Source organism: Falco peregrinus, chromosome 5 (genome assembly GCF_023634155.1).
Source record: "Falco peregrinus isolate bFalPer1 chromosome 5, bFalPer1.pri, whole genome shotgun sequence".
NCBI classification, from domain to species: domain Eukaryota; kingdom Metazoa; phylum Chordata; class Aves; order Falconiformes; family Falconidae; genus Falco; species Falco peregrinus.
In genome coordinates, this window is record NC_073725.1 from 45365887 (window position 1) to 45391308 (window position 25422).

A 25422-nucleotide genomic window follows, 5' to 3' on the forward strand; every position below is an offset into this window, starting at 1 on the left:
GGAGTGGAAATTTAGGCAGCTTCCAAATATGAAGCATGGTGGGACAAGGCACCTGACTAATTTCAGATGAAGCTGTGTTGATTCATGACAAAATGTTATATGATGTACTGTCTACAGTGAATGGCTTTGGTAATAAAAAGGATTTATCTTCCCAGAGAGAGAGACACTGGGAAGATGGGGAGGTGTCATGGTTTAACCCCAGCTGGCAACTAAGCTACCACGCAGCCACTTGCTCGCTCCCCTCACCCAGAGGGATGGGGAGGAGAATCAGAAGGAAACTTAAAACTCAGGGAGGGGTTGAGATAAGAACAATTTAATAGGTAAAGCAAAAGCTGTGCATGCACGCCAAGCAAAACAAGGAATTCATTCACTGCTTCCCATGGGCAGGCAGGTGTTCAGCCATCCCCGGGAAAGCCAGGCTCCATCACATGTAACGGTTACTCGGGAAGACAAATGCCATAATGCCAGATGTTCCCCCCCCCCCCCCCCTTCCTTCTTCTTCCCCCAGTTTATATAGCAACATGACATCATATGGTATGGAATATCCCTCTGGATACTTCAGCTCACCTGCCCTGTTTCCCCTCCCAGTTTCCCGTGCCCCTCCAGCCCTCTCACTGGCAGGGCCCAAGGAACTGAAAAGTCCTTGATTTAGTATAAACATCACCCAGCAACAACCAAAAACATCAGTGTGCTATCAGGGTTGTTCTCACATCAGAGCCAAAATGCACCACTGTACTTGCTACTAAGCAGAAAACTAACTCTATCCCAGCTGAAACCAGGACAGTAGGAAAGAGTGCTTAAAATAGTACTGGTGCGGTGATGTTCTTGTAAAATAAGAAATTCACGTGGTTTTGATTCAGAAGGGAGGAAAAACCTCATGTATTTCTGATGTCTCCAAAAAATACACATCCAAATTGCTTTTTAAACAGCAGTTTGCTTGTCTGGGGAGGCTTATCCTAATGTGGCCCCTTTCTACTATGTGGATAGTTTTGTTAAAATAAAACCTATTTGTATTTCTAAATATTTTTAAAACGTTTTTTCTACTTTATTTGGTAAAAGTGATTGTTACGCTGTACCACTGAAAAAAGCAAAACTACACTGCAGCTGGCATTGCACTAAATTTTTCACATAAAACCTTGATATGTGCCAAGTGTGACTGTGTTTTACTGTATGTTTATAACAGTAATTATTTTTGATGTTAGCTTTCTGCAGTAAAACACAATTTCTTGCAACTTATGGGAAGCATAAACTTTATGGCTCTCATATTTAGTATAGAGAAGAAAATCCCACAGCAAATGAGTAGTTAGTGTCTTGTATTAATATTTCTGTGATTAGTATGAGTAGTTGAGCTGATTATTTTTATAGCCTGATTAAAAAAATAGAATGGAATAAATAGGCTTAGTGCAGTGCTGTGTAATGTAATCCTCATGGCAGCAAAAAAGAAGGAAAGGTTTCTGCTAGAAATGGTGTTTGGTCTAGCTCAGTAATGCAGTCTTTCCTTCAATGCACAGAAAAAAATATTGGCAGCCTTAGGCTATGTTTCGTATAATGTCACTTCAGTTATTCAGGGGTTTTGGGCTTCCTTTTTCAGCTTGAAGGAATTAAGTCACATTGAGATGGGAAAGATCCATATCTGAAATAGCGTAAATTGTTGAGTTTGTGAAATGTGTAAGTCATAACTATGGGAACAAACCCAAATCTTTAACTTTGATGACGTGCTGTGTGCTTTCTCCCTCTGCCAAAATATTTGTCCTCAGAGGTGATACATGGTGGAAGCCTTCTAAAGCCTTCTAAAGGTAAAGATAATGACACAGTGATGTGTTCCTGGGACTAGAGTATCGGGTTCAGTGTTTTGCTTGTTTGTTTTTTTCTCATTTTTTTTTTCAAGTAAATGATGATAATTTATACAGACTTATCAAGTTTAGTGAATAAATGAATCCCAGGAAAATGTTAGGCTGTTGCTCATAGCCTTGTTTAGAAGAGTGAGCATTTTCAGAAGAGCAGGATGATTCCTGCCTGGAGGGTGGCATTTGTGACTGCTTCCATGGGGTGGGGAGCCAGCTGTGAGCTCCTTGCCTTGCTATGCTGCTTTTATCCTGGTATTTTCTCTGCAGGCGGGTAGTCCTGCATCACACACAGTTGCCTTTTGAATTTTGGCTATGTCAATGCAATTGCATTGCTGTCAGCTCAGTTATAGTGGTGTAGCTGAGAAGGGAATCTGGTGTAGAGCTCTGGCGAGGGGAGGATGCTCTGACACCTGCTGGCTTGGCCCTGCTGCCCAGCAGCAGCAGCAGCATCCCTGCTGAGCTGGGCACCGCTAGGCAGGGAAGTGACCCGTGTGCAAGGCAAGTGCTCAACCCCTGGAGAGGTGCAGAACTTGATGGAGCATTGTCCTTGATTCACACTATTCTCAGACTTTCTGCAAGGCTGCCTGCAGGTGTGAACATGGGGAGGCTTTTCTCTGGCAGGCAATGATGAGTCACCAGTGGAAACCACTGCAGGTGAGAGTCTGCCTATTTCAGGAGTTACAAACAATAAACCAGTTAAGAAATCTAGGTGGAACAGGAATGGGCCCACTATGAAGCTAAGCTCTGCAAGTTTGTGATCTCCCAGTGAATCTTTTCCCTCAATATTTTTTTTTTTAATATTCAGCCATCTCTGCATTTCGTAACTAAACATGTTGGTGGTTTTGTGTTATTTCCTGCTTAGACATAACTAGGGCATGCGGAGGATCTTGGAGAAGATCTAAGATAGATATCATCTGAGATTTCTATCCTCAGTTTGCAGACCATACTGCGGAACAAAATCTGAATATTCATTTTGAACTTTTGGGGGTTGTTTATCCAAACTATTTGAAATTCGCCAATCGTTATCAAAGCTTAAATCTTCTCTTTGCTTCAATTACTGAAAAAGATTGCAAATTCTACTTGGGAGAGTAGTCAGTATGGGGAAATGTACTAAATAGCTCCAACTTTGAAAGTGGAACAGTTCAAGTTACATGTTCTATTTTTTGTTTTAAAAGACCCCTAAAGGGATGGAGAAAGGACATCTAAGGATTTACATTTTCTTTTTGGAATTTATAAATAGAGGCGATCCTGCCTTGGCAAACTGTAATAGCCAGCTTTGCTATTTGCTTGTTTATTTGAGCAATGATAAAGTTACATAACTTTTCTTTAGCTACTACACTTGTTGATGTAAGCAGTCAGTTCCTGTCTTTTATGGCTGGATTTACAGCTTTCCCATTTTTGTCTACTTCCTATATATGAATTACGTAGGCTTCCCATATTAGAATTACATGGTCTTCGCCCCTGAACAACTGAGCCTCAAGAGCAGAATGTCGTATCAGTGGAGCACCCAATTCAGCATCACCCTGTGAAAATAGGTTTGTATAATAAAATTTGTGGTTGCACATGTCACAAGCTGTCAAAGTTTGTCTTTTATTAAAGATTTAAAAGTCTTATTTCTATTCACTGTTGCCATAGGGTTTTTTTCATCTTACTCTCTTATCCTGCCTCCATCCTCCCTCAGCTTTCTCACCTATTATTCTTCCCACTGTAAAAGGTTTTTATTTCCCCTTGCTGCAGTGCTGCATCTGGCTTCAGTTTTTGTTGTTCCTCCTGTTCTCTGCACATGGTTGTATTTCTATCATTAATGTTTACCCTACGTTTTTTTGTGGTATGGACCACTCTCTGTGTTTGGATGCATTGAGAATGCGTGAACACAGTCCTGAGGGTGAAAAGTTAAAGCTTCTTTGATGGCCAAGTCTGTAACTATAAAAATAATGCAGTCAAGTTAAGTGCTGTGGAGGCCAGAAGACCACATCATTCTTAAAATAAGGGGTGGGGAGGCTTGCCCGGTTTCCCCCTGCCATTGTATACTATAAAGTTGTTTGCTCTTGAGAGCAATCTAAATGGCTGGATGGATTTTGTCTGTGGCCCAGGTTTGGGCAATAAAGGAGCAGAGGAGCACTTGTGTGACAAAGGAAGCTGGTGGTAGGGAAAGAAACCTTTGAAAAAATCAGAGTGGAGGGCGTTTGCCTGATTCCTCAAAGAAAAATTACTGATTCTTGTACACAGTAGGATGCTGATACAGGACAGTAGAATGAGCCCCTTCAGGACAGAAGCATGGAGCCCTCTTTGGAAGGGTTTCCATTGCACTGCACCATGAATTGGAAGGCAGGCAAGGAGCAGTTTTTCCCCCTAGTTTGTATAACTGCATTTGAAGGACAGGCCTTTGCATGTAATTTCAACTCTGTTCAAAATATAAGGGAAAGGCATTTAATACTGAGTCAAAATGAGTGGTAGAAATTTCCTTTATTTTCAAATGGCCAGGCTAATATTGCAGACTAGAGAATGGGGAAAAAAAAACCATAAAAGTATGACAATGCCTGCAGAAGGCGCTTTTTTTTTTTTTTTAAAGAGGAATTGTTTTGTTTGCTTTCTGAGATTTCAGCTGCATCAATATGACAGACCATGTTACTTAGGGATTAGAATTATTTCTGCGCTGGGCTGTGTGCAGCTCTGCTTTTGCATGGAAGAGAAATGCACCTATATGCCAGAGCAGGCAGCGCCCTTTCTGTTTGCAAAATGAAACGTTGTTTCCAGAAGCAGAAACATATTTGTGGTGGGAGGGGAAAAAACCATTAATCCTTTCAAGAATTAATTTTCCAGACCGTGCTTTTGCAAGGTACCGGGTGTGTAAACTGAAGCTGCTTATCTTAAATAAGGGTAGAGGGGAAGGACAGATGTTTGTGGACAGGAAAGAAGAGAAACAAACAGCTAAGCACAGACTCTAGGTGCAACACAAGTATATTTATGTTTTTCTATAAACTGAAATGTGATTAGAAAGATGACGAAGTTGTGAATGTGAAAAATGTTAGAAGGTAGAAAATGCCCCTTTGGCCTTAGGGATGAGCATCGAATATAGGACTGGGCGATGGTATGGCAAGGCAGCGAGCGCACCCCTCCGTTGCTGGGCTCATGCTCTGGATGCCTGCAAACGGACATCCCAAACAAGTCGATTCCTCACCCCTTGAATCTGTGCCTCAGTGGGGAGGCTGCAGCAGGAAATCCTTTAGCACACACAACTTCAGAGCCTGTTTCATTTTCCTTCAGATGTCGTCACACTGCTGTAACATAACTTGAGCTTGGTGATGATAAGTGTCAGTGGGAGTCCAAGGAACCTGTTCAAAGGCTCAGGGTGATTCTGCTGGGTTAATTTTTTTATCCATTAGAAAGAAATGTATTTTTAATTAAAACCTTTTTATTTTATTTTTTTAAGCTAGAATGGGGTATGATGAGAAATGAAGTTCAAAAGATTTCACTATCCCCTAAGGAAAAAGACCCACAAAATAACTCTCAGATGTTTTATTATTTGTTTACTTATTTACTAACTGGAAACTCTGGATTATTTTCACAAGACAATTACAAGTAAGTACTTCTTCTGTGGACTTCTGCTACTGTAAATAAGATGTGAAATACTTTCCCTGTACAGGAAATAATTATTTTACTGATTCATTAGTTTACTTGTGTTTTGTTTACTGAACTTGTTTTCACTTTTCTTATGATGAAAATGAGTAAGTTCCTTCAATCTGTCTATATACGTGTATTCTTATTTTTTTATTAGTGACTTTTTTTTTTTGTATGGGCTGTAAGCAGCTATCTGAACCAAAATATTTTATCCTGAAGTTCTGTTCCAATCATTCATGAGTAATTTCTTTCCACTTTTTTTTCTAAGTAGGTGATTAGAGGAATAGGCACGTACTGGTAGTTTTTTAATTATTTTGGCTTACAGTAAAATAAAATTCCATTTAAAAGGAAAATGTGTTTAATGTGTCATTGAATAAGACTGTAGCTATCTCAAGATAATGGTCTAATTTTACTTGCAGCTGTATCCATCAAACACAAAGTAGAAAAGCAACGTGAAAAATTAGAGTAATAAAAGAGCAGGTACTTCGCTTTAGTGAGAGACTGTGTGTGACCTGCCTTGGTGAATATTAAGAGAAAATTGCCTTCCTGCAACTACTTAACATTAGTGTGGTGTGTTAGCAGCCATCAAACCAATCCAAAACAATAGACATTTGGGCAAGGAATTTTTTTTTTATTAATTATTAATTTATTTTAGTATGACTGTGAACTCATATGTGTATTTTTTAAAGTAAGCTGTCTTTGGTGTTGATAGAAAAAAATCACTTGCCTTTTTACAGCTTTTGATTTTCTTGATGTTCCAGCTCCTGGAATCCTAAAAGTGGATTTAAACCTCTGAACTCAGGAAAAGAGAAAAGAATCTTGACATTAGAGTTACAAAAAACCACCCCCCCACCCCCCTCCACCCCACCCCCCCAAAAAAAACCCCAAACAAACAACAACAACCCAGAAACAAACAAAAAAGCCCACCAACCAAAAACCTCTGGAAACATTACTTCCCTGTAATTTAAATGCTCAAAATCTAAAAATCAATGAAGAGTCCAAAATTTATTTTGGATTTCACTAAGGATGAGAACAGGGATGTGCTAAACTCAAGAACTTCTTAGCTCTTTAGGTTCAAAATACCACAGAGTATTTTTAAAAGCTTCTACTCTGTCTCCTTCTCACACCTCCCAAGGAGGATGTGGAATTGTAATAAAATCTCTGTGATAACTGGCAGAAGATATAGCTCTGAGTAGCTTTAATCCTGTTCTTTGAATTCATACAAAGCAGCTAGCTATTTGTCTTTTCATTTTTCATGTTGTCTTTTTACCTTCACTAAACACACCACTGAGCAGCTTCACATCAGATCTATGTGTGAGGAAAACCACAGCCTTTCTAAGAGGCAGTGTCAATTGTGGCTGGGAGGGTCTGGGGGAGGAGAAGGAGCCATCCTGTCAACTTGTCTTACCTTGCTTATCTTCCCTTTGAAATGTCATCAGCTTTGCTTCTCACCATTCCTCTGACGGCTGGGGAGGAAGGAGATGCCATCCTCTTCACAAGTTGTCATGATGCCTGGTGCCTGTCACATGTAACATGGCAAAGACAGGCAGAGCCTGCAGTATGGTGGGGCCTGGGGGCTGTGGTGATGGACGTGGTTTCAGCCTGGCCCCGAGGAGTCCCTCAAGCCCAGCTGAGCCTGCTCTTTCAGCGAAGTGCCACAGTGCCACCACTCCTGGCAGTGGGGCTTCAAAAACTGGGGTTCTTTTTCCCCAAGTGGGTATTTTCTTCATAAAATATGAGCAAATTATTAAGTGCTCCCAAATTCAGCCACAATTACTTGTTAGGTATAAAGAAAGGAGACTGAGTTAAGATTTCTGTAGGAGGGAGCTTTTAAGAGAAAAGTTTGGCTTCTTCCTGTGCTTGGTGGGACCAGTGCCCATAGCCAACCACGTTTGGTGATGCTCAGGTTAGGAAGCACAAGGCCACTTCTCCCCTCCTTCCCCCTGCCTCCTGGTGCTGTGCTGGGGTGAGATGGGGCAGGAGCTATTCCAGCTCCTTACCAGGACCCAGATCCCCAGGGCAGAGCAGGGGGTGCAGAGGTGCTGGGGATGTGCCTATCACCTTGGCTCGTGGCCCCATTAGGTGGGTTGACATCACTGAGGGTAAAGGATGTAGGGGATATGCTGGGGAGAAAAAAGGGCTGCAAAAGAGTGATGTTCCCACTGTACTGGAGGAGGAATAAGCTCCACTGATTTTTTTTTTTGCCAGACCCTGTGTAGGGAAGAGTTGTGGTTCCTGCCGGGGCATGGGAGCTGCTGTAGCCATGTGTGCAAATGGGATCCCACTGCAGACATGTTGCTGTCGGAGCTGGTTACATGGGGATGGTTACTGTCCAGCCAGTGACTTCGTGTTGGTAAGGTCCAACTGAGAGCTAGTCAGCCGAGGATTTATTTCTGTTGTTTTTATTATTAGTTTTTCACTGGATGTGTTCCTTCAGCCAGCTGTCTGAGCAACCGCAGAGGTGGGTGGGAGTGGGGAGGTGCCAGACAGGGGCAAATGCTGGGCTCAGTGATGCCACGGGCCTCACTGGGACATGAAGGGAGGCAGGGATGGTGGAACAAAGAAGGTCTGCTGTTCCTCAACAAGGACTTTGCTCCAGCATGTCCCAAATCCCTCCCCAAAGGTCCTTCTGAGTGGCTGTAAGACCCTCTTATAATTTGAAAATGCCTTCTTCTCTGTGATGCATCGCACATGCTACAGGTTTCATAATGTCATCATCCTTGTCACAGATGGAATATTTTACAAAGTATCTGTCTATAATATAAGAAATACTCTAAACATCACCATTGTGCTGCATTTGAAATGTAGAAATGAAAATATAATTTGAAAGGTAAAGCTGTTGCCTCTGCTGGGTTTATAGCATACTGTCAATGGGAGTTGTTAACCCTAAAAGCTCCTTGGAGCAGGTCATTCACTGTAGGGAAAAATGCTGGAATAGGATTAAGGATTAATAAAATGTTACAAATTGGATTTTTTACAGCTATAGCAGACCATTATTTTTCAGTTTCTGTAATAAATGATTTAAAATAGAATGGTAACTCAAACTGTTGCAAAATAAATCTGCATGTTAAATCCGACTTTTGTTGTGGTTGAGGCAGTCAGTCTGCACGATCAGAGCACAGATGCTGAGTCCTATTCTTTCCTTAATTGAGAATTGCTGTTACAGATACTTGACAGTGGTTCATAGTGGCAATAATCCCTTTTGAAAATGGTTGTTATTCTAGTTCATAAGTAGCTTGCCAGGGCATTAACCCCAGCTTCACCTCTGATGGTTAGGAAAAGAATCTGGTAGTAGCTGGTGGTGATGTTTAGTGATTTCCTACTAGATGATTGCCAAAGTAACAATGCAAGAAAACACAACTTTTAAAATATTTTACATTACCTTTGGTTAGAAGGAAGATGTGGGCTGTGAAAAATACTGTAACTCTCATTGTTCAAAATGAAAATCCGTTGCTTACTGAGAGTGCTGACTTAAAAATTCTTGCACGTCTTTTGTTGATCTTGCATGCTGATGCACACGACCTGCTAATGCGATGCTTGGCTTTCCATACAGAGCCATTCATCCATGTTATATGTGAATGAAGCTTCCTGGTTTGTACATGTGCTGTGTCACATTCCTCTGGTTTTCTAACAAAGCTTTTAATTGGTATGCTGTGACTAATGAGCATGAAGTCCCAGAGGAAATGGAGCAGAATTTTCCATTATCCACCAAGATGAGTTTCAAGCACATAGATTATCAGGGCTTGAACTCCAGGATAAACTAGGGTCAAAGGCTCCAAGTATAATGGAACATTGTATCTGAATATTTTGCTTCAATAACATTAAATTAGTAGTTTCTCAGCAAAACTGCATTGTCTGTCTGATGGCATTGTGCAAACTGTAACTGGCAGTTTGCTTGGACATCAGATCGAATCCCTGACCCTTCATCGTTAAAGTTCCCATAACACTTGAGTGCTGATGTCCTGCCTTCATTCCGGTTTAGGTAATGATGTGTTGCATACTTCTGTGGGATAAATCTCTTTTTGGTTTCAAGCAGAGAACTTGCTCCTCAATCTTCGTCTGAAAAACTGTTGTACAGTGTTGCTGACACAGGATTGCTGCCATATGGTGTACCAGAAGTGGTTGCATTTTTGTGGGGAGTAAGAGCTCTGCCTCAGACTTGAGCATGTTCAGGACCACTTTGCTTTTGAGATTAGATGAGATTGGATGTAGTGAGACCAGCATACCTATAGGCTACATCTGCCAAGTAGAGCAAAGAAATTATCTTCTGTGCCTTACATTCAGCACACCTACTAAGTGTCCCCAACAGGCACAATATCAAAGAAAATTTAAATTAACTTAAAAAAATAAAAAGATATATTGCCACTGGAATTGGTGAGGAAAATTACAACTAGCTTTCCAATAAAGTATATGGAATATTTTTTTTACCAATTCACTGTTTTAGTATTTAACCCAATTTACTTTTAATTGTTCCCTCCTTTCTGAAAGAGTCTCAGTGTGAATTATGTTTTGCAGTGAAACCACCAACCCAGAAAAAGAAAAAAAAGGTTAATTTTTGTTTTCTTTTGTTTTTAAAAGGTTAGTTTCAGCAGGATCAGTTCCCTAAGCTGTCATGGTTCAGTGTGTGGCTGTGCAGAATTTTGTGGGGCCAGAGACTGGAAGTGGGTGGCTGAGAAAAGAAGGGATGTCTTCTTGCAGTGACATTACCACCTCATGCCAGGTTAAAGTTCATGAAACTGTGGCTTATGTCTTGGGAGTCCAGAATTACAAAAAATATCAAAAAACTAGTTTCTTGTCCATGTTGAAGATCCTCTATTGCAGAAAAACACCGTGGTGCTGGGTGGGGACAAGCTGTGTGGGGTAGGTTGGTCTTTCTCGTGCAGGTGGCTCCTCACTTCCCTAGCAGCTGTGGCTGTGCGAAAGCAGCCTTTGGTTTACTGCCCTTACACGGCCGGTTTGCTTGATTTCCTCCTCTGGAAGGGTGGTTGCCTTTTGGTGGGCTCTTGTTGACCCTTTCCATTACCATCCTGTGAGAAAGTTACCAGGGGTGCTGTCAGTCTGCATCGTCACCTCTCGTGCTTGGTGTGCATGTGCCCAGTTTCTCTGGGCAGTGGATGTGTACGTGACACAGTGTGAAACGCAGTCAGGCAGTACGCAAGGAGTGCTGTGCATCTTTTTGGAAACAATAAGGGATTTGATGCTTCAGCAGTATGTCAGCCAGTTATTTCACCATACAGAATCGTTTCCTTTTCTTTGTATATTAAAGAAAAAGAAAGGAAATCCTATATAAGCACTGTATTAATAGAATATTAATGTTGTATTGTTAGATTCAAAGGTTAGCAAATGCAAACCAAGAGCAATGAATACATTGTGTATTCAGATTGGGATACATTCCCTTTGTCTCCTGTTAGGATGGGGTTTACACTTCCTCTGTAATCGGGAGTTCTGTGTGCACTATTAACTGTGGATAGCTGTAAATAATTGCCTGTCCTGTTCTTACGGTCACATGTAGCCAGGGGACAACCCAACTGTGCGCAAAAGCGTGGTAACTATTATTGCTTTAAAGTCTAATGAGAAGGGAAAAGGGAGAGGAGTTTAAAGGTTTGGATATACATTTGCAATGCAGGTAAGGGAGAAAAGATGATGTGCTCTGGTGTGGCATGGAGTCCATCCATTTACTCATCCAGGTCACTGTACTTAAGGTACTAAAACCAAGGGAGTTGCTGTGAAGGTCGGTCCTGTCTTTTCATTTGATAGATTCTGTGAAACTCAGAGCGTGGATGTCCGTTGTACTCAGTGACCCTAGAAGTATTGCAAAATAAGCCATAGCTTTCACCTGTAGAACACCTGACTTGCGGCAATGCAGAGCGCCTCGGCAACCCTGGGGCCAGTCATGCCGCTGCAGCCCTTCTGGGCTGGCATGGAGGGATGGTGCCAGGGGCTGCTGGAGCTCCCCAGCCCATGTACCTGGCCTTAGGGCTGCCCTGAAGTTCTGGCATCTTGCTTTTGTTTAGGGGTCCACAGCTGGAGGGAGGACTCCTGTGTCCAGTCCCATCCGCTTGTTGTCCCAGACAGCAGCAGTGTGGAATCATACTCACAGATTTGCTAGTTTCCAACTCAAAAACCAGCTCAGTTTTCATACTTGCTGTGCATATTGGAAAGATGTTGGATTCATCCCTCCTTATCCAGAATCGTAGCATTCCTGCTGTGTGAAGAGCGTTTGCCTTTACCACTTGAAGCATTTCCTGTACTGCAAGGGTGGAAATGGTTATGGCCCGCCTGTTTCTCTGTGTAGGGCTTCTGTTTTTTTGACCCCATGTGCTGTCATGACAATCTGGAGAAGTCGCTTGTGTGTTTTTGTTTTCATGAGGGTGAGAGGGAAGCAATTAAAAGCATGGTTTGGGACCCATCCCTTAATGACCCACATGAAAAGCATTACCCAGGAAAAGCTCCAACCTTGTGCCTTTAGAAAAAGAAACATGTTTGCCCACCAACTTCAACAGGTACCCAAACGCACAAAAGCCTTGAAGAATTGTCAGGCAACAGCAAGAATCTCAAAAACTGCTCTTCACAGATCCCACAGCTGTATTTCCCATAAAATTAAAAACAAGTCTTACACTTTTTTGCAAATGGGATTTTGGCAGCTGTATAGAAATTACCTTTTTCCAGTCAGTAGTTCAGCTGTTCATAGAGGTGTGTATTGTGTAATACCAGTTCTTAAAATAAAAGCTAATATATGCTAGACGTCTAATATTTTCACATTGGTATTGTTGGATTTTTTTTTTTTCATTAAAAGCTTTAGAACTTTCTTCTGGATTTTAAACACATTTTAAGGAACTATAAAGCCATAACCTTTAATATTCTTACCTGCTTTGCAAAATGAGGGCAATGGCATTTGTTTTTATAGTGTTTTGAGAGATATTCTTATCCTGGTAAAATACAGCACACTAGTTAATCTGGAGCTTCACTAAGCAAATGTAGAAGTTAAACTTTTTAAAAGAGAGAAACACTCGAATTTTTAACATCTCTCTGAAATAAGATGCCATCTACTGCTTTATAGTGCTTAGTTTGTTGGAAAGACCAGAAGTACAACCGTTATTGACTTAGTCCTGTGCTGACTGTAAATTCACACAAAGAAGAGCAATTTAACATGTGCCTGACCTTTTAGAGTGTGAAATGAAGAAATGCACTGTTAAGGTTACCGGAGTGTGGCAGGATGTTTAATCAGCTTCTTTGCTTTAAAGAACAGTAGGAAGGAGATGATGTATTAAAGATGATAGCTTCTTGTAGATTTTAACTTGTAATGCCAGGATCTGAGTACAATAGCAGATTAAATCTCTGTAGGGGAACTTCCTACTGGACTTTCTATTTTTAGATGTTTGCTGCTGCTTCTTCCTTCACTTCTCACTAGTTGTCTTTTGCTGCCTTGAAGTCTTGAGTTGCTTTCTCTGAGATCTGCTTCCAAACTCTGATAATGTATTTCTGTGTAGAGCAATCTTTTTTTCTCAGTTTTGTAGTAAAAGGCAAAAGAAGACTGCATAAGTGGAGCCATGCATTTTCTGATTGCATTTTAGTGCACACATAAGGTAAATTCATGCCTTTGAGCACTAAATATTTGCAACACTCTTAGCATGTGTGTAACAGCACTGCAGACTTCCATGTAACAATAATAAATCAACTCAAATTTAGTTTTGCAGCTGGGTAGGTAGGATAGTGCAGTGTCCTGTGCATTTAGCTTGTCCTTTATGTTTGGAAACCTCCCTGTAGCTGTGAGTGCCTCCTCTGAGGCATGCACACATCCATAACTCAGACGGCTTCACCTGGCTGTCTTTTCTTTCTGACCAATGCTGACTGGTTCCAGAATAGCTCTGTATTTTAGGAGCTGCATTCTTTTTCTATACTATGTCTGTGCCCGTTCTTGAGAGATTCATTTTCAATAGGAGTTCTGATTCTAATCCATCTCAGACCTGGCACAGCTGGGGTTATGATACTAATTTTAATTACAACCAGACATTCTTCCTCTTCTCCACTCTTCAGCCTCAGGATGTTGTGGTTCTGTGCATCAACATTCACACCCACCCTTTCTATTATGTTTTCAGGGGTCCCATCTCTTCCATTTCACTGTCTTTCAAAGGTCCATTTTTGTGTCCTTTCTGCCTTTCTATCCTAATTCAGGTAATGTGTATGCATTTTCCAGAACTTTCAGTAGCCACTTACTTATCTGTAATTTTTAGATCATACATTTACTAGGGAGCTCTGATTTTATGCCAGTTAATGTTCCTTATTTTTAATAGGGTATATTAACACAGTAAAACAATTATGATATTACAGAAATATCCTCCTAATACTCTTGTACTTTTAGAAGGATGCTTTTCTTTTTCACTGTAATGAATTTTCATTTTACTGGCTTTATATGAATCACATTCCCAGTCTTCTGTCTCTGCAATGTTTTGTTCTACTTCAGCTGTCACCAGTCAAAAGTGGCATTTGGCTTTTGCTTGCTCTTGAACAGATTGGTGGAGCTCTCTTTATTCTATTCTAGTGGGCTCTCAAGTTGCAAGTTATTTACTTCCTTACTTTGTCAAAAGTCCTCCAAGTACTGTTTAGCTCCTGTATCGTTTAATGGTGGCTGTATTTTGTCCTTGTCTGTTGTGGGCACGCAGCCAGATCAGAGCAAGAATTTAAGTCAAATGACTCTAAAAAGCTTGTAATCCTAGAAACCTCCTTTTGAGGACACAGGAGTGAATGTTGTCACTGACATTCAGGAGTGTTTGTTATGCTGAGTCTCTAGCTCTAATCAATGCCCATGTCTCTAGCATCAGATCTACTCTCTGTCTCTTGCAACGCCGAACAGTCCAGCACAGGTGGTGAGATAGTGATAGGTGACAGCACCCACCCATGGTGCTTTTTAAGTGCCTTAAATCCAAGAGAACAACCTTAGCACCTGCGTCTTGTCCTGTGGTTTAAATCTGCTCTTGGGCTCGAGAAGCTCCAGGTACTGTGCTGTCACCGCAGAACTAGCATAAGCACACGTGGTTTTGTCACTGGGCTCTCCTTTGTGTTAATTTGTCCATGGCTTCCCCTTGCTGGGGTGGTGCCCTGGCTGCTGGGTTGCAGGCTAGCAGAGAAGGGATAACTCCCGCTGTTCCTGCTGTCATTGGACCACCACAGCCAGGAGCACGGGGTCAGAGGTCCAAGAAGTGAGGAAGAGTGGTGAGATCACTGCATGTTGGATATGGGAAAGCCTTTTCCCTGCTCTAACTTCTAAGTATCTGTTGGGTCCCTCTTGGATCTGGCTCAGGTTGTCTGGAAGATGGAATTAAATCTGCATAAAAATTTTGCTCTCTGTGTCATAAGGATTGTCAAAACCAGAAACGGAAGCATTAGTTTATTAGTTTTAAGAATGGTGGAACCCAGGTAAAAGCATTAGGGCATAATTGGAACAAGTCTCCCCAATGATAGTGGCATATTACCCCCCCAGAGTACCCTTACGAAATGCATTCCGGTGGGTTATTTAAGGGACTGTTCTTGAGAAGTGCAAGGTTACATCTTCAAGATATCTCTGTAGCAGCTGTGGCAAAACACACGTGCACAGCTGTAGCAGGTTGTCAGCGGTTACACCCATACTTTCTAGAAGGGAATTAAGGCAAAACAGGGACACACAAAGTTTTTTGGAAGCTGGGATGAAACTTCTGAGTCTCCATTTGTGCTGCAGCTCATAAGCCTTGCAACAGCTGCTTCTGTCCACCTACGCCCTGGTGTGTCCAGGGTGACTGACTGAGGAGGCTTCAGTCAGTAATAGTCTTCATTAAAAAGAAGTCTTAGCAGCAGCAAACAAACCTTCTGTAACTTCATAATCAGAGATGACATGATGAGTAAAGTGAGGATACAGAAAAGAGCATTACAGAAATTTCATTCACTGCTAAATAGCAATTTCATGTAAACTGTGGATGCAGCTCAGTCCTGCCGCTACCCTCCTTCCATCTCTCTTCCAAGCAGAGGCATATCTGTAGGTGTGGGAAGGGTAACTGCGCTCTCTTTACTCCCCAAGGGTGCTTTCTGGGCATTGTAAAATGAGATACCAATTTTGCAGGGACCTAAGTAACGTGTGACAGGCCCTATGGAGCTTGGGACCCTGCTTTGGGAACCAATGTCTTGCATTTTAAATGTGAAATCAAGATAGCATCTGTTAGCATTTAGTCTGTATTTGGATGAACCTGGATTTTGGTATGGAAACCTAATTATTCTTAGATGACACTCCTCTTTCTCATATGAAATAAAAATCAGCATCAGCTGAATGGATCTATAACAAATTTTATTGATGTTTTGGGAGGTACAAGCATTGTCAGTGTTAATTTAAGTATTGTCACATGCTTTCCCAGGACAGGATTTCAGTATATTGGTGCGTTTTCATACCTTCCGCCTATATGGTAGGAGCACTTACTGCTGATCAGATGGCAGGTAGCCATGAGCCATCAAATGCCTCTCTCTGCATTTCTCCCAGAAGGATGGTCAGTTTTATTTCCCTACTTCCTAATGGAGGATTTCTTTGCCAGAATACTTCTGGAAGTATCTTGCCTGTATTTCTTCATTTCAATTTCAGCTCTTTTCCTTTGTCACATTGACCCCAATGCTGTTCTTTCTGGATTTTCTGCACGCTTTGTTTTTCCATGTTTCCGTTTTCAGTTTGTGATAGTTTTTTTGCACTGATGGACCATCTGCCCATAATTTGCATTTCTCTATTGTGAAAAGCCATTTTGTTACATTGAAGCTTTGAGTCAGGGATGAATTCCAGTTTAATCTGTTATTCTCAAAAATGACTTTTGGTCATCTAACTTTGATGCCTGAATGAGCAACCTGGGCTCCTGATAGAGCAAATAAACCTCTGTAGAGAAGTCCAGAGCATTGTGGTCTTCCTGATCATGGATCAGATTGTCCTGAGTTGATTAGGGGCAGGGGAAGGTATGTCCTCAGGCAGGACTTGCTTTGTCTTTTGCTTTTCATGGAAGGTGATGTTTCTGCTGTGCTGTTACAATTCTTCTGTCTCATATGTAATTATTCAAAGACTAGAATCTAGCCACTAGATCATGGTTTCTCTGTTTCTCAAGTCTACAGCTAGGTCAGTAGAAGGTAAGAGACTGATAAATCTGGGAGTGGCATGATGTATTGAGGATACCTGTGATTACCCATCCAGTACTACCGAAAATCTTGCAGAGAACTTTTTTTTTGTCAACATAGTCTCCATAAGAGTCCTGGAAAGGTTGTGTCAAGGCTGAAGTGCTGATAGCATAGCAGAGCTTTCAAGCTTCATCATCAGATCCCAGGGCAAAGGCACAGGTTACACAGGGATGACTCTAGCCTTCCACCCTTCTTAAGATTGTAAGTGATGTTGAGGCTGCTTTAGCTGGGGCTGCAGCACCAGCCTCTCTTTGCCAAAATCTCTTTAACGATACAGAAGGATCCTTAAGAGGGAATCTCACAAGCTGTTGTGCAAAGCCCCTTTCCTCAGCCTTTAAGAAAGGAGAGGATCTGGTCCAGGCTGAGGAAATGGAGACAGAGAACACTGCGTCTTTAAAAAGAACCAAAACTCAAACAAACCCCAAAACCAAAGGACCCTTCTGTTTTCTCAGTTGCTGAACTCACCAATCTGACAAGTGGGCTAATGCCCACCTTGCATCATTGCTCTAGACAATAGTGATCTCAGGGTGTAGCATATGGTTTAGCTATTGATTTGGCTTCCATTTAATGGAGATCTTCAAAACAAGATTGTTCCATGCTGTGCAGTCCACATTTATACAGCCACTCAGCAAATATTTTGCCTTTTCCTTACCTGCTAATGACAGCTGCTTCGAATATAGTTGTCAGGAGGCTGTTACCACCTGAACCTTTTTGTTCTTTGTTTTCTGACTGTTGGCCCTATCATGTGGGGTCAGTTCCTAGATTTTGCCAGGCTGTGTGGGGCTGATGTAGAAATTTTCATTTCACGTTCATGACAAAGGCAATCCGTCCACTGTTGCCCTCCATGAAGTGTCACTGGTTTATTTACAAGATTGGCTTATAAAAATACACATACAGAGTGAGTGAAAACTTGTTTCCTTACAAGTGATCTTAACACAGAGCTTTCCGGACTTGAAAGGCCAGGCAAGTAAGCATTATGCTATGATTTAGGTTTCTGCAGTAGGAAGTTTTTTAAAACGGCACATGTAGATCTTCTTTCTTAAATGGCTGTGTTGACCTTTAATATAGTGGTAGCCAAAATTTTGGGGAGAGGGGGTTGATTGTTTGGGTTTTTTAGTTGTTCCTGCCTGTAGATTGAGAGTTGCTTCCTTTTGCTGTTGAAGGCTGAGGTTGGAAAGGAAGACTTACTGCAATCTATTTCAAGAATAGTCTGAGGAGGAGGAAATTCCCTTCTTGTTGCGAATAGTCGGTGCAGAACGCTCTGCTGGAGGAGAATAGTTCAGTAAGTTAAAAAAAAATTATATGAAGTTTTTATTTCATTCATATTGTTACTATCTAGAAATTTCATTATCTGTATTGGAAACATAGTATGTTTTATTCTCTTTGTTAAGGGATGGGGAGCTGTGGGTGTTGTGTGTAGCTTTGAACTCGGTAAATGTGGTGACATAGCAAGGGTGAAATGTTCGGTTAGAAAAGAAAACAGTAGCAGATCAGCTACTGCTTGTAAGCCTAAACTGATGAGGTACCTCTGAGAGACATTAGCAGTGCATTTTATTATCCAGGAGCTTGGATTAAGAGAGAGAGGTAATTTTGCCCATCCATGCATCTGTAACTTTTTTATCTTTTCACGTTTCAGGTTGCTTTAGGGTACTTTCACCAACAATTTAGAATCAAGAGCCTTGTTTTAATATCAATAGCATGGTAATCCAAACCTCCCTCAAGGCACAGCTAGGTATCCTGGGTGAGGGTATTAGAGAGAGTGTTTGTCTAGATGCATTTCTGTTTCACTTTAATCGAAAGTAGAGAGGTGTTCAAGGAATGCCTAATTCTGTGCTTCATCCAAAGTGTGCGCCGTCGTGCTGAAAGCAGCCGGCACCGCAGGCTGTGGGCTGCGGACCTGGGTACGGAGCCGAGGCGCAAGCCCTGGTGCGCTTCCGTGACACGGTGGAGGCGCTGCTGTTGCAGCGGGGTGTGTGTGGGGGGGTGCGCTGAAGTAGAGTGGGACCTCAGAAGTCCCCTTGCCCCCTGCTCACCCCCCCGGGGCTGGCTCAGGGAGGAGGCAGCTTGGGAGAAGTGAGGCAAAGCCCAGGATCTTAGCCAGGTCTGGCACGGTCCGTACCTCCCTGCCTGCGCCTCGGCTGTTAGTAAGAAACTCGTCTTCATCGCACTGGCTGGGAATCCACTGCTGCTTATGGGCCCCTTGTAGGAGCTGTTACACAAATGCCGAAGAGGTTCTGCACCCCAAAAGTCTTAAACTGTTGAAAACTTACGTTTGTTCTCCTTTTGCCAGCCCTAGGAACTGAAGTTTGGTAAACAAATGACTGACTTAAACTTCAGTGCAGCAGAACTCAAAAGAAAATAATCAACAAAATAAATTTTTAAAAAGCCAGAGATGGAAGAAACATCTTCCACCAGGTAATGTATCAAAGTAATCTCTGCAACTCCTTTCAAGCCAAAAATATTGCTGCACATGTGAAGTCAGTTTGTTTGTGAAGCTGCTTGTATACCCCAGCGTGCCAGCCTCACACACTGTCCCTGTCACATACATACTAGCCTTTGAGAAGAGACATATGTATTCCAGCACTGAGTGTCTCATCCCATCCCATGTTCTGCTTTGGAACTTGACCAGGTCAGACTTGTTTTCACTTTTATCTTCCACAGACAGTATCACCTGCTTTGGATTTCTTAAAGTTCTCTGTTAAATGTGCATGCATGAATGTGAAACTACTAATGTCCATTTCATTCATGCATCTGTTTAAGAAGATTATTACTACTTTTAAGTGAAAATTAAATATTTAACTGGGAGAGGATTTCTGCAATCCATTTAAAAGAATCAATTATTATGTTACAAGTAGAAGCCTGAAACCCATACCAGAACTCAGTGGACCATTTTACCACAGGTTGTACAGGAAATTCTTGTACCTCTTGGTAACAGTTTATAATGTAACTGATGATGAGCAACATAGAGAGGGAGAGACTTGCTGTGAAACATACAGGTGTATCTTTATGTGTTTGTACATACAGGTGTATGTATGGGATAGTTCTATAGTTTAATTGTGAATAATTTGAGAATGTCAGATTGTCTTCCAGCCTATCTATACAAATTTATAAAATTGTTGAAAAGTGTCAAATAACTAAAGGTTGCACCATTTTCCTTACTTCACTTTCTTTTTCTGTAGCTTTAGGCTTTTGTATTTCTTGCAAGTGAAAGCTCAGATCTCAACTTTTAAACTATATCTTAGACAAATTTCAGGAATTCACGTGCCTTAATTTTTATCCTGCTGTTGGAAAACCTGAAAGAAAATTGGTAATTCATCTGTAAAACATGTTGGGTGCTTTTAGTGTATTTCAGGTATTCAGAAATTGTATAGTTAACTCTTCCTTTAAATAGAACTGCATCCATTGTCATTTCAAGTGCTGAGAAGTGGCATTGTAAGGTAATTCTTTTTGTACTTGTAAACAAGCTTCCATATGACAGTACTTCGAAAATGTTTTTAAATTATTCTACATCTGTGTCTGATGTTAAAAGCATTAAAAATCAGCCCAAAAACAAGTCCTCCTAACAGCCTCAAAATGCCGAATATGTATACACTGTAGATATTCAAAACTGCCTATCTTTAATTTAAATAGCAAACATAAAACATAAATGCCCCCCTAAGCTTTCCCCACAAGCTTTACTGCTTTATAGACTTCTCTGCCAAACTTCTTTGGTCTTGTTTACAGTTTTCATGCCTGGGCAGAGGCAGTTGTTCCCTTCCACACTCTGAGCAGAGCTATTTGGATGTCACCTTTTCTGCAGGGTCACACACCCATGATGCTTGCTGCAACGCCCAGAGCACCCAGTGCCACACACCTTTGCACCTTCTTTAGTTGACCCTTGCCACCCTGCACCAGGGCTGGCACAGACAGAACTGTGGAGGTACCATGGCACTGCAGAAAGAACCACAGCGGCCAGAACCGACCTGTCTGTGGTGCAAAACCATGGGGTTTAATTTAGTGTTGGGGAAGCAGCCAGATGGGGATGATGGTTGCGGTGATCTGTAAACAGGGTCTGCAAAACACCTCTGGAGAGCAGGCTGGCCACATGGCTATGTGGTGGTGAGGTAGCAGAAATCATGACCTGGTACCCGGATTGAGTGGTTGAGGGTTTGTGCAAGGTATGTGATAGTGTGAAGGGGCTTGCACTGAATTTGTATAAGGGTGGTAGAAGCTGTTAGGGCTCAGCAGCTGAGTATTGGTAAATTAAACCAGTGGCAGGCTGAGAGAGACGAGGTCAGCAAAGCCAATACTGTTTTAAAACTTAAGTCAGTGCATAGGGTTCACTAAAAAAGAAACCTTTGTTACATTTTCATTTTTTACCTAATTTGTGTTCAGAAATATAACATTGTAAATGAAGTATGGTGTCTTTTTAGGAGGCAGTAAGGCCTCGTGTATAAAAGAGAAGTTAAAACACATTAGTAAGGTTACGTATATGTGGGAATCACCTTGTGCAGGTATTACCAAGCTACATTAAATTTTACCTTGACAATTTAGTTTTGGCCAAAAAAACATAATGTATTGGGATTTCAGGGGGTTTAAGTCAAAGTCAACAGAATTTTTAGGTTGTACTTTTGCAGCAAATTGTGACTATTTTTTTTTTTACAGACTCATGAGGTTCAGCATGGTGAGAGGAAATTAATACATCACTGGAAACTGTGTGAAAATAAGGTTTACTTATTGTTTGGATTTAAATTTATTTCTGTGCTTATTGATTAATTTAAAGTGTAGGAATAAAAATTACTAGGTTATATTACAGTGGCTAAATCTTGACAATAGTTCTGTAGGAAACAGACCATGTAAATGCAAAATCAGAATAGTGTGTTTTCCTAAAGTGGTACCATATGTTAGTTGATTAACAAGTTGTAGGACTATTAGAAGATCTTGGCTGCTGGTAAGAAGGAGCATCTGTTTTCCAAGTCTTTTATCCAATATGTGTGAAGACTGCCAAGTCAAGTTTAAGGTTCCTTTTTCTTCTTTTTTTCTTCTTCTTTTTTTTTTTTTTTTTTTTTTTTTTTTTTGGGTGGGGGGTATATCAGCTTTAAATTCCTTGGTATTTTTCTTTCCATAAGCATCACTAATGCATTCTTTGGGTTTAAATCTAACCCCATCCCTGTGAAGAAAATGCAGTAATGTTAAGAAGTAATGCAGAATGTCCCATGTGCAGGCATTTTATATGAGCAGTTCAAAATTCTTCCAGCATCACAGCTTGTATTTGGTGTAAGGCTTTATGTTTTGGTTTTATCTTCAACCAGACACCAATCCCAGTAACTAAAGGGCAATTATGAACACTGAGTTTTCCTTCAAAACTTAGCAGTTCACATTGATGTCATTGCAGTGAGTGTGCAAAGTGCCAAGTGTGTATGCCTATATAAATCATCAGTGTAACTATGAAAACAAGTGTCATGAGTTTTTACAGAGTAAAATGTACCATCTTCCATTTAAGAACTATTTTGAGATCTTAAGTAGAGTTTAAGTGGTTAATCAGTCTTATTATACTGGCTTGCAGCTGATTTTCTTGTGGTCTAGCCAGTTTTGGGGCTGTGGTGAGAGCCAACAGTCTGAGGCTTCACCCTGAAGACAAATGAAGTCTTAGGGAAAGACTGGAGATTTTAAGTTGTTTCATGCCTGCCTTATAGAGAACTTCTGCTCTTCTGTGTTCAAGATCACAATCTGAGGTTTCCCAAACAGCATCTAAGAATAACTTTACCTTTTCTTATCCAGGCCTGAAAAAGTTACTGGACTTTTCTCTAAGATGGGGATCTTACTTTAGCAATCTGCTTTGACATGACTTCAGGCTCAGGTTTGTGCACAGCACTTTGCTCAGTTACCTGGGAGGAAAAGGTTGCCCACTGCCCACCAATACCAGTCACAGGGAGTGCATAGGATGTGCTTCGGCATGTTCCTCTTCTGTGTTGTTGAGAATGAAAGGCAAATTAAAATTTTAAAAAGAGCCTTTTTTTTAAAAAAAAAAAAAAAAGTGGTTTGCATGTTGCTAATTTCTAATATCTCTATTGGCAAAGTCCAATTTCTCTGTTCATCTGTTTCCCCATACTTTCATTACAAGGCTGTAATTCGAAGCTGTGAATAACATTTTGAAACAGTGGGTGGAGATCAACCTATTTTCTCAGTGCTTTGGGACTTTCCGTGGTAGGAAGCTGTTTGTTTAGTTCTGCAAAAATTGCATGTATTTCATTGGCAGGACATTGAGCATAGCCCTCTGATGACCACGAAGTGAAAAGCCAGGACAAGCCTTAAAGTGAAGTAGCAAGACAGGAAGCAATTTCCTCTCCTTCTGCTGGGCTGTGTGCTTTAAGGGACAGCAGCTTCAATGTCTGCAGGAGTTGGATGCTCACTTTCCCTGTAGGTAATCTCGCTGACGCTGGAGAGCCTTCAGCTGTTGTAAACCCCCAGCCCAGCTCTCTGCCTCTTATCAGTCCAACTATGCACTCTGTCCAGCTACCAACAGCTTGAAATCTCAACCTTTTAACTATGCCTTCATCTCTACATTCTGCCATAGCTTTTCTTCATGTGTTTTCCAGCGGGGCCTATATGGGGCAAAGTAAGGTATGTTGTCAGCAATATGTGTTGAATATGATGAGCCAAGAGATGAGAGAACATACAGCTAAGCAGGCAGTCACAGTGTGCACGTGTGTTTGCGTGAGAGGAAGAAGTGTTACCTTCTGTGCATGGTGCCATATGCTACACAGACCTGAGGTCCCAGTGCTGCTCAGTAGAGCCTGGTGTGGATGCCGCGATGTGTCTACATGGATGGAGGTCAAAGTGTAGAAGGAAGTGCTGTCTGCAACTCTTCTGGCACAGCCACAGCAACCACTCATGAAGTGTTATGGACAGAAGTTTTAAGAGCAGGCTTCATGCTTCGGTTTTCAAAGCTTGGCCAGGAGTCATGCAACATCTCCATCTGGTAAGGGATTGCAAACAGAAAAGTAGTGCAAGGGAAAGACAGACAGACCTCAGCCTTGTAAAACAGCATTTTATGGTGGTGAGAGTCTCCTTAGAATATTCTCTGGATTGGATTGTTTTGTTTCAAGGAGGTGTTTAAGAAACTGATTGTCTAGACTGCTGGCAGCAAAACAGTATGACAAAAAGTGTTGGGAAAAAATAGAAATAGGAAAGGGAGCCTAAAGTTTAGGATTAAATATGTGCTTGGCTTTTGAGGAAAACAGTCTACGTTGGAATCACTTGCTGTCTAAAATATCATGGAAATGTTAAAAAGAGTATTAAAAGATATTTCCATGTATAGACAGTACATGTTTTTCCAAATAAAAAATTAATTTTATTTTATTCTTAGAACTATTTAAGGAAGTGTGATAGCATCCAAAAAGCCATATGGGCAGATGTTTCCAGGAGACCACCACTACCGCCTATGGAGAGCTGCCCACTGAGCAATCAGTGCGCTCTTCTGCCTGTGTGTGTCACCTCCTCGAACATTGGCCCTGTATGTGCTGGGCATTTAATGTGTATGCTGCTTTACAGACATGGAGACATGTCTCAGGAGACTAATTCACCCCACCTTAAAATAGGTGTCTAGAATGAGTGGGATGAGTAACCTTCAACAGGTTCCTGTTCCACGCCAGCGGTGAATTGCTTACCCTAGCTGCTTGTATTTTTGATGACTGAAACTAGGTGAGGTGCAGCAGGTTGGCTGCCCTTCAGAAGAAGGAAGCTCTGGGATTCTTTGGTGGTATCTAAGGAGAAGTTACATCAGCTAGAAAATAGCACTCTTGTTTTCTCATATTTGCAGTGTCAATATTGCAGATGGGTGTAAAACAACTCTAGAACAACCAGCGCTTCTGCCAGCCTGCAGCCACCTTTGCAGGTCTGCAGGGGCCCTGGTCTCCAACAGAGGACACATCTGGCTGCTCTGTCCAAACAGCAGTATGCAGTAAGTTTGCTTATGCAAGGTGTTGTGAACTGTGTGCTCCACACCCATGAAGCTTTTGTGTCTTTTCTTAACCACTTAAGATTTTCTGGGTCAAAGAGTTACTGAGCTACATCACTGTATATCATGTCATCTGTGCATCACTTTGAAAAACTGTATTTAATCATGCAAATAAAATGTTTACAAAGAGTATTCCCCAACATTCCCCAGCAGCTCCCTGTTGCTGCAGTAGCTCCCAGTGCATGACACTCCTTACTAGTCTAATATGTTTCTGCAGTTAACACAGAAGTACATAATCTCAGGTATGAAACTGCCATTGCTTTCCTGCAAGTTTGATAATTCAGTAAGAACTGCTTTCTAAAGTACTTGAAAATCTAATGAGATTCTGGATAGGCCTCTTTCAAGTCAGCCAGTCATAACATTCCTTGAGAAATTGCTAGTAAAAAGTTTTTTACTGTGCATAGCTGCTTAATAAAAGGTGTATTATTCTTTGCCCTTGAAAAATCTCCTAACAAAAAAAAAAAAAAAAAAAGAAACAGTAAAAGCAAATTTCCAAAGAACTACGGGGACAAAACATCAAATGCCTTCCTGGAGAGGTTGTGTGTGCTACTGTAGACAGATATTCAGATTTAATGCTTCTAAATGAGCAGATTGCCAATGATCCTACTGCTACCAGATCCCAGCACTATGCTGTGGAATACTGTGCACTGATCTGCACAGCCTTGCCTGCCCTTACCCTGGGTCCCACATCCCAGAAAGATGGGGAAGGTTGAGGGAGGCTTGGTGCCACCCTGTACTTCAGCCGGAGTCATGCTGTCCTCCAGAGTGGCTGCTCGG

General features: G+C 41.4%; 1 protein-coding gene across 5 annotated transcripts in view; it reads left to right on the plus strand.

Annotated features, from left to right (window-relative positions):
* Positions 1–25422, plus strand: part of KIAA1217 (KIAA1217 ortholog) — a 365874-nt gene that overhangs the window by 145922 nt on the left and 194530 nt on the right. The window contains exons 1-3 of one of the 5 annotated variants that reach the window (XM_055805073.1): positions 17812–17928; positions 18937–19061; positions 22885–23045. The exons of 1 other annotated variant lie outside the window; for it this stretch is intronic. The gene's annotated coding sequence lies outside the window, so the exon portion shown is untranslated. Of the gene's footprint in view, positions 1–5112; positions 5430–7676; positions 7822–17811; positions 17929–18936; positions 19062–22884; positions 23046–25422 lie in introns of those variants that run through there. 3 more of the 5 variants (XM_055805075.1, XM_055805077.1, XM_055805076.1) reach the window with 3 other exon arrangements.